The sequence below is a fragment of the Acipenser ruthenus genome, chromosome 23 (genome assembly GCF_902713425.1).
Source record: "Acipenser ruthenus chromosome 23, fAciRut3.2 maternal haplotype, whole genome shotgun sequence".
In the NCBI taxonomy this organism is placed as follows: domain Eukaryota; kingdom Metazoa; phylum Chordata; class Actinopteri; order Acipenseriformes; family Acipenseridae; genus Acipenser; species Acipenser ruthenus.
The window spans coordinates 9,199,840-9,209,802 of record NC_081211.1 but is presented as its reverse complement, the minus strand read 5'-3'; positions in this window follow the sequence as shown (position 1 = coordinate 9,209,802).

Genomic DNA, 9,963 nt, shown 5'->3' with positions numbered 1-9,963 from the left:
TAGTGAGCCATAATGGGGAACAATAGAAAACTAGCCAGAACAATACTGCATTGCTCTTGCTAGATTTATAAAGTTACCATCGTTTTATTCCTCTCAGAAAAGGGTTCTTTGTATTGTCACATACTGGGTCGTGATGCGTGTCATGTTCAGGTAGCACTGTGCCCCCTCACCCCTCATTGGAGCACTTTCAAGAGAAGGTTCTTCTCTCTCGGTTGTCTAGACAGCGTTCGGGGATCTGTAGGGCTCGGATTGGGGGGGGGGGGTTGGGGTTTTACAAAAAATGCTGCAGCCAGGCCAAGGTAAACGTGGTCTGAGCCGTGCTCGCCTCTGATTACAAGGAGCAGGATTGAGAGGCACAGTCCCTGTGGGAGGCTCTGATACCGCCGTGAGCAGACTGCCAATTAAAAAGGGCTTCCTAACTAGTTCTCAATGGCACCTCTGCTTTTTAAACATCTGGGAGCCTTTTGAACAGTTTGCAGCAAATCTATGTGGCACTCCTATCTTGTTTATCCAGATGTTACACCTTCCTCGACAGACTCCAACCTGTTATCAGCATGACCTGCTCTTAATGACTTCATTTTAAACCCCTTGCTAAACCTGGCTGAGGCCAGTGAGCAGCTGGTCAACCTGCACGCTGCTGTGTCTTGAGTGATTCAGGACTCCATTTTAATAAACTCCTTTTTCATAGATTCCTTCTTCAATTTCACTATCTCCCATATGATATTTATAATGCACATTTTTATTGCCTGCGTGCAGTACCTTACACTTTTCTCTATTAAATGTAATTTGCCATGTGTCTGCCCAGTTCTGAATGCTGTCTAGATCATTTTGAATGACCTTTGCTGCTGCAACAGTGTTTGCCACTCAAGCATTAATCAGCCTCAACACTTGTTACTAACCAGGGTCTAAACTCCCACAGACGCAACCTTTTTTGAGACGAGAAATCTTAGACGTTCACAGAGAAACAAATAAACAATGCGGTTGCAGAAACGAAAATACAGCTCTTTTTAAAAGCATGAATTAATGACTGTGAGAAATGTTTATCTTTAAGCTTTAAGTGGTTTGCTTGAAAGCCACAACACCGTCTGACACAGATAGGTCTGAGATCCTGACAGCCCGAGTACCTGAATTACTGCCCAGATCTCAGTCCTCGTGACAGGGGACCTGGAGCAGGGCAGGGGCCTGGGTGCAGACTCCAGCCAGGGAGAGTCCAATCTCAACACCAGTCTAAGCAGGGCAGGCGGGCCGAAAACGATTGCCATGGAGGCCAGGCTGAGCACCTCGACTGTGTGGAGCAGAGCTCTTGTCCTGGACAGAGAGCTAACAGCACTACAAGCTTCTACCTTTGGAATCTGCCTTTGGTTTCTGCATGAATAAATATATCATATGTGTAACCATGGAAACATCCCAACACCCCAACTGCATATCTATTGACTGCTTAATTCCTTATAAAAGTTTACCATGATGTTTTTACACCATTTTTTTCAGTTTTCCCACAGTTATACTAAGCATTTACCATAGTTTACCCTGATTTACCACATTTCGCTGGACTTTACAATGCTTACCTACTGTATGCTTTACCCTACTTTCACTGTGCTTTACTACACTTTGCTGTGCTGTTAAAATGGTAAACTTGTATAAGGGTTGACTTCAATACATGAGTGATTGGATATGAATATTTATGTATATGAATGGCTGAGAACTGTAGAGCTGTTTGCCAGTGGTCACCATTGGGGGTAAATGTGTAATATTTGGGGTACCCCTGCACTTGTGGGGCAGATTGCTTGTTAAAGTCTCCCGTGTTTTAGGAGACGATTATTTATTCAGGGATGCAATGATATATATAACACACCTGTATATGTACGCAGTGTGGATGAGCCGCAGCGCAGGGTTTTAAGTGCTGAGTTGTTAGGATGCCTGTTTGTGTCTGGCTTGTGAGACATTGCCCAGCTGCATGGAAAGATAGCTTGTTTTTATTTTTTAAAGGAAAGGGTTGAAGTCAACGAGAATTGAGTCTCCATTTTCAGTGTTTTTCCAGTGTTTATTGGCTACCCACCGATTTCATTATTTTTGTATCAGTGTGTTTTATTGTTTTTTATTGGTTAAAACCGAAAATCAGAAGCCCTAATCATAATGTATATATTTCACAGGTGATTTTTATATGGAATATATTTAAAATGTTCATATTTACCAAAGCTATTCCTGACTGAGTCTCGTTCCTGGCGCTATCCTGTTACATTTGGTTTCAGGTGGGTAGCGCCCCCTGGAGACTCAGAGTCAGGAATAGCTGCAGATTAAGCACTGTTGTGCTCTTCTAATAGACGAAAACAGACACAAATAAACAGGCACAAGGGCCAAAATAAAAGGTTTACACAAAACAATAAGACGTAGGCTGGGCATTCACCTTCACTACTTACACAGCACGGTTACACACAGTTACCTACTCCAATACTCACCTGAACACCAACCTCCATTCACCTTCACTACTTACACAGCACGGTTACACACAGTTACCTACTCCAACACTCACCTGAACACCAACCTCCATTCACCTTCACTACTTACACAGCACGGTTACACACAGTTACCTACTCCAACACTCACCTGAACACCAACCTCCATTCACCTTCACTACTTACACAGCACAGTTACACACAGTTACCTACTCCAACACTCACCTTCACTACTTACACAGCACAGTTACACACAGTTACCTACTCCAACACTCACCTGAACACCAACCTCCATTCACCTTCACTACTTACACAGCACAGTTACACACAGTTACCTACTCCAACACTCACCTTCACTACTTACACAGCACAGTTACACACAGTTACCTACTCCAACACTCACCTTCACTACTTACACAGCACAGTTACACACAGTTACCTACTCCAACACTCACCTTCACTACTTACACAGCACAGTTACACACAGTTACCTACTCCAACACTCACCTGAACACCAACCTCCATTCACCTTCACTACTTACACAGCACGGTTACACACAGTTACCTACTCCAACACTCACCTGAACACCAACCTCCATTCACCTTCACTACTTACACAGCACAGTTACACACAGTTACCTACTCCAATACTCACCTGAACACCAACCTCCATTCACCTTCACTACTTACACAGCACAGTTACACACAGTTACCTACTCCAATACTCACCTGAACACCAACCTCCATTCACCTTCACTACTTACACAGCACAGTTACACACAGTTACCTACTCCAACACTCACCTTCACTACTTACACAGCACAGTTACACACAGTTACCTACTCCAACACTCACCTGAACACCAACCTCCATTCACCTTCACTACTTACACAGCACGGTTACACACAGTTACCTACTCCAACACTCACCTGAACACCAACCTCCATTCACCTTCACTACTTACACAGCACAGTTACACACAGTTACCTACTCTAACACTCACCTGAACACCAACCTCCATTCACCTTCACTACTTACACAGCACAGTTACACACAGTTACCTACTCCAACACTCACCTTCACTACTTACACAGCACAGTTACACACAGTTACCTACTCCAACACTCACCTGAACACCAACCTCCATTCACCTTCACTACTTACACAGCACAGTTACACACAGTTACCTACTCCAACACTCACCTGAACACCAACCTCCATTCACCTTCACTACTTACACAGCACAGTTACACACAGTTACCTACTCCAACACTCACCTGAACACCAACCTCCATTCACCTTCACTACTTACACAGCACAGTTAAACACAGTTACCTACTCCAACACTCACCTGAACACCAACCTCCATTCACCTTCACTACTTACACAGCACAGTTACACAGTTACCTACTCCAACACTCACCTGAACACCAACCTCCATTCACCTTCACTACTTACACAGCACAGTTACACACAGTTACCTACTCCAACACTCACCTGAACACCAACCTCCATTCACCTTCACTACTTACACAGCACAGTTACACAGTTACCTACTCCAACACTCACCTGAACACCAACCTCCATTCACCTTCACTACTTACACAGCACAGTTACACACAGTTACCTACTCCAACACTCACCTGAACACCAACCTCCATTCACCTTCACTACTTACACAGCACAGTTACACACAGTTACCTACTCCAACACTCACCTGAACACCAACCTCCATTCACCTTCACTACTTACACAGCACAGTTACACAGTTACCTACTCCAACACTCACCTGAACACCAACCTCCATTCACCTTCACTACTTACACAGCACAGTTACACAGTTACCTACTCCAACACTCACCTGAACACCAACCTCCATTCACCTTCACTACTTACACAGCACAGTTACTCACAGTTACCTACTCCAACACTCACCTCAATCCCACGTGGCTGGAGCCTACTTAACCATTAATCATTTAATTAAGGCTCCAGCCACACTCTCACATGTTTTACTGCAGGGAGGATTTTAACCCCCTCCCTGCCAAACCTATATTCCCAACACACACACACACACACTCTTTATATTTAGTGTTGTATTTAAAATGTATTCATATATCTTATACCTGATAAATATAATGCAGCTATACTATACTGTGCTAAAATATATACTGATACTCCAGAACCCCCAGCAGCACAGAGGTACACAAGGTTGTCAGTGAGATACAGACAGACGGACAGACAGACTTCATATACCCCCACATTCTGATAACATGTATTTACTTTGACTTAAGGATATCCTAAGCAAGTTTCATCACAATTGGACAAGAGGTTTTCTAGATAAATGTAAAAAGTGTGACAAAGACAGAACAACTCCACATACACCAGTAGTCTGCTATGACTGTGAGGAAAGATTTCTGCCCCACATGGTTTTCTGTTAGAAATATTCTATGCTTTACTCCTCTGCTTTAACAAGGGGTGCACATTATACAAAAAGTATTTAGCACTCCTTTAATGTTAAAAAATAAAAAGTACAACTGTGTCATTCTGAATCACAAGCATGGCCTTCCCCATTCATCTCTGGGAATCATTTCTGCGGCCACTTGCTTGTCCTGGTGTTGTGAGCCGCTGATGTGCCTGCCTGTGAAACCTGAGCCAGCCTCTATTTACCTTGCTCCACTAATTAACAGAGAAATTACAGAGTAACCTCAGACTGTGCTGTTGAAGCAGCATCCTGCACAGAGCCTGTTTATGTGACCAGGCTGAAAGGCCTCCATTCATGGAGCCGGCGCTCTCTCTCTCTCTCTGCACAGCCAGCCCGACACTGTGGGGAAACTGCGGCTTTCAAACACACCGGGGACGCAACACTCCTCCCCACAGTTACAGATACAGTTATCACCCTGACACAGGCTCGCAGGGCACTCAGACATGCAGTGCAGATACAGCTATCACCCTGACACAGGCTCGCAGGACACTCAGACATGCAGTGCAGTACAGATACAGTTATCACCCTGACACAGGCTCGCAGGACACTCAGACATGAAGTGCAGTACAGATACAGTTATCACCCTGACACAGGCTCGCAGGACACTCAGACATGCAGTGCAGTGCAGATACAGTTATCACCCTGACACAGGCTCGCAGGACACTCAGACATGCAGTGCAGTACAGATACAGTTATCACCCTGACACAGGCTCGCAGGACACTCAGACATGCAGTGCAGTACAGATACAGTTATCACCCTGACACAGGCTCGCAGGACACTCAGACATGAAGTGCAGTACATATACAGTTATCACCCTGACACAGGCTCGCAGGACACTCAGACATGCAGTGCAGATACAGCTATCACCCTGACACAGGCTCGCAGGACACTCAGACATGCAGTGCAGTGCAGATACAGTTATCACCCTGACACAGGCTCGCAGGACACTCAGACATGCAGTGCAGTGCAGATACAGTTATCACCCTGACACAGGCTCGCAGGACACTCAGACATGCAGTGCAGTGCAGATACAGCTATCACCCTGACACAGGCTCGCAGGACACTCAGACATGCAGTGCAGTACATATACAGTTATCACCCTGACACAGGCTCGCAGGACACTCAGACATGCAGTGCAGTACATATACAGTTATCACCCTGACACAGGCCCGCAGGACACTCAGACATGCAGTGCAGTACAGATACAGTTATCACCCTGACACAGGCTCGCAGGACACTCAGACATGCAGTACATATACAGTTATCACCCTGACACAGGCTCGCAGGACACTCAGACATGCAGTGCAGTACAGATACAGTTATCACCCTGACACAGGCTCGCAGGACACTCAGACATGCAGTGCAGTACAGATACAGTTATCACCCTGACACAGGCTCGCAGGGCAGTCAGACATGCAGTGCAGATACAGTTATCACCCTGACACAGGCTCGCAGGACACTCAGACATGCAGTGCAGTACAGATACAGTTATCACCCTGACACAGGCTCGCAGGACACTCAGACATGCAGTACATATACAGTTATCACCCTGACACAGGCTCGCAGGACACTCAGACATGCAGTGCAGTACAGATACAGTTATCACCCTGACACAGGCTCGCAGGACACTCAGACATGCAGTGCAGTACAGATACAGTTATCACCCTGACACAGGCTCGCAGGGCAGTCAGACATGCAGTGCAGATACAGTTATCACCCTGACACAGGCTCGCAGGGCAGTCAGACATGCAGTGCAGATACAGTTATCACCCTGACACAGGCTCGCAGGGCAGTCAGACATGCAGTGCAGATACAGTTATCACCCTGACACAGGCTCGCAGGGCAGTCAGACATGCAGTGCAGTACAGATACAGTTATCACCCTGACACAGGCTCGCAGGGCAGTCAGACATGCAGTGCAGTACAGATACAGTTATCACCCTGACACAGGCTCGCAGGGCATGCAGTGCAGCGTAGCCAAGGTTCTTAATGTGTTTTAAATATAAGCAAAACAGGAACATGCATGATCAAAATGAATGATATCATGCAACTTGTATGCCATAAAATGATAGATGAATGTGTGTGTATACAGACAGATAGAGCAAATAAGGAATATGTTAAAAATGTTCACAAAAATGCTGTCCACGTTTATATACAAGCATGTGAGTTAATGCATTGATTCCAAATACGAAAACAATGACAATAAGAATTACAAGAGTGTTTTCTTTATTAAAAAAACAATAAAATGTTTTTTAAATGATCAATTTATATTTTTATCATACACCATTGTAACATTTTACCAAGAAACAAGCCTTGAATAAATATTCGATTGTCCATCAGTTACTACAATACACAGGGACATATTTTCAAAGTGTTTACTCCAGTCTTTATTAACTCCTATCTATATATCTTGTGTTTCCATACAGAAGAAACATATGTTGAACATATATAGGAAAACATACATTTTAAGTATATGGCCCATACATATCAGTCATATATTTCATTTAAATGGAGCATATTTAAATTACATTGTACATTTATAAATATATTTCCCATATATGGAGTCTTTATATGTAACATATATGGACATTAATCTAATATATTAAACACATATGAACAGGACTTTCAACATATATTTCCATATATTAGAAATATATGGTTCTTCCAGGGTTATCTTTGCTGTAAAGGACAAATCCTATGAATTATATTTATATGAAAGTGTTATAGTGTTGCATTTTATATTCTGGTTACAGTGTGTAAGTATGTATATGTGTTATATAAATTGTGTGTATATTCTAATATTCATTTTCACATTTTTCTTAATTGGACAATGGATAACATATGAACATATGTAGTCATTTGTATAAAACATTCACCAAATGAAGGGATATATTTTCATTATATATAAAAAAACATATTTACAGTATAAAAAACACATATATTTAAAGTATAAAAAACACATGTAGGTTAAAAACACATATATTTAAAGTATAAAAAACACATGTAGGTTAAAAACACATATATTTAAAGTAGAACGATACTCATTGGGAGTATAAAAAACATATATGGAGAGCAATATATGTTATATACTAACACATAAAATCCTTATATTGAAAATACTATAAAATCAGGCCAATTTCATAACCAATTCATATATAATTTATATATGAACATATATGTGTACACATAAAAACCAAATTAAGAGAAATAACAGCATATAAGTGTAACATATATTGCTTTTTATATATGTGAAATATAAGTCCTTTCTGTATGGGAAGCAACGACACCAGTGGGACACAACTCCAACATCGAATACACACACACACTGCAGGGCAGTTTGAGTCAGTTAGAGTGAATGTGAAACACGTTCACTCCAGGTACAGGTGTGCTCCTGTGCGGTTTTTAAAAAGCTATATTGAAGGGTGTGAGGAGGCTGTCACCTTAGCAGCTCATTATAAGTTCTCAAGGTTTCTTAGAAAAAAAATATTCCTCTTTGCCAAAAATGGGAATGTCGTTTTTAAATTTATGTTCTGTTAGTGTTCGCACTTGAATATTTTTAGTGTGTTGGCAAGGTTTCTCAAAAATGGTATTATACTTTATACTGGTCATGGAACACATACAACCGTCACATATACTTCCATTTTGACAATGTCAAGCAGACACACCGATGAAGCGTTAGCCGACGCGTTTGTAGTTTCTCAAGCAGTCCCCCGAGCTCAGGACTGTAGAGCCTCCTTCTCAGAGGTATAAAGAAGCTCTGAATCAGCGCTGAGACGAGCCACGCTGAAAACTGTGCAGCGGTTCACCAGCCACGCTCACTTCCTGTTTGCTCCTTCAGCTCCAAGCTATTTCATTTCATTAAGAAAAAAAAGCAAGACAGGCTTTCATTGGAATTCAAAGTACTTGTTTGTTCAGGCTCCCCTTCCTAAAGCAGCACAAGGGAGGCATTTCATTCCAACTCCTTTACTGTTCATCTGTCCCTCAGAAGGCTTAAAGAGTGGGACTGTGAGCCCCCAGTGTAGGAGTCTCTCCGGCTGCTAGCGAGCCTGCACCTACTGGACCTACTGAAATAAACAACCTCCCCACACTCATGTTCATGTTCCACCGACACTAAAACCAAACTCCAAAAGTGCCTTTTTTACAGCATTCTTCCATCATGCTATCAGAAAGCAGGCGCTAACCCTAACCCTAACCCTTTTTACAGCATTCTTCCATCATGCTATAAGAAAGCAGGCGCTAACCATAACCCAAACCCTAACCCTAATCCTAACCCTTTTTACAGCATTCTTCCATCATGCTGTCAGAAAGCAGGGCTGACATTCCAGAAAGCAGGCGTTTCTGCCTAGCTTGACAGGTTCCATTCATCCAAAACCAGTGTCACCTTCGGAGTATAAAGCCCCCCTTCCCTCCCCTCCCCATCATTGATCTTTATTATGCATCATACAAGTAGGCCATCAGGACCATCACTATTATTGTGGTAGATATCATATAGTGACCTGCATATCGTGATGCGTACCGTACCGATACAGTTATTTTAAATTGCCTAAAAATTGCATTTTCAAGGGTGGTGTTTATTGGCAGTAGCACGGTTTTCAAGGCCAGCGACCTTCATAAATCTGTTTCCTGTGGCGTTTATTCAGGGATGACGTTGATTTCAGGGTTCTTATATTTGACATCTTTTTTGACGATGGCTGAACGACTAGGCAAAGTTCTAAACGTTTAAACACTGAAGCTGCTAACACCCTTGGTCCTTGCTGTGATAGGTGCTGGGTGCAGTGAGGGGTGGCCCATAGCCATATCTGACTCCCTTCTTAAAACAACACCTCACTGATCTTCAGTACAATGCCAGCTACTGTATGCTGGAAAAAGTTTTCAAAATAAAAATAACATGGAAAAAACTAAATAAAATAAAAAATTTCTCCTCTGTTTACATTCCCCCCTTCCTTCACTCCTAACCTTGTTTAATTCTCCACTTCCCTTTTTCAGTGTATTGATTAGCAGGCTAAGGAAATTTCTCTGGCACACACC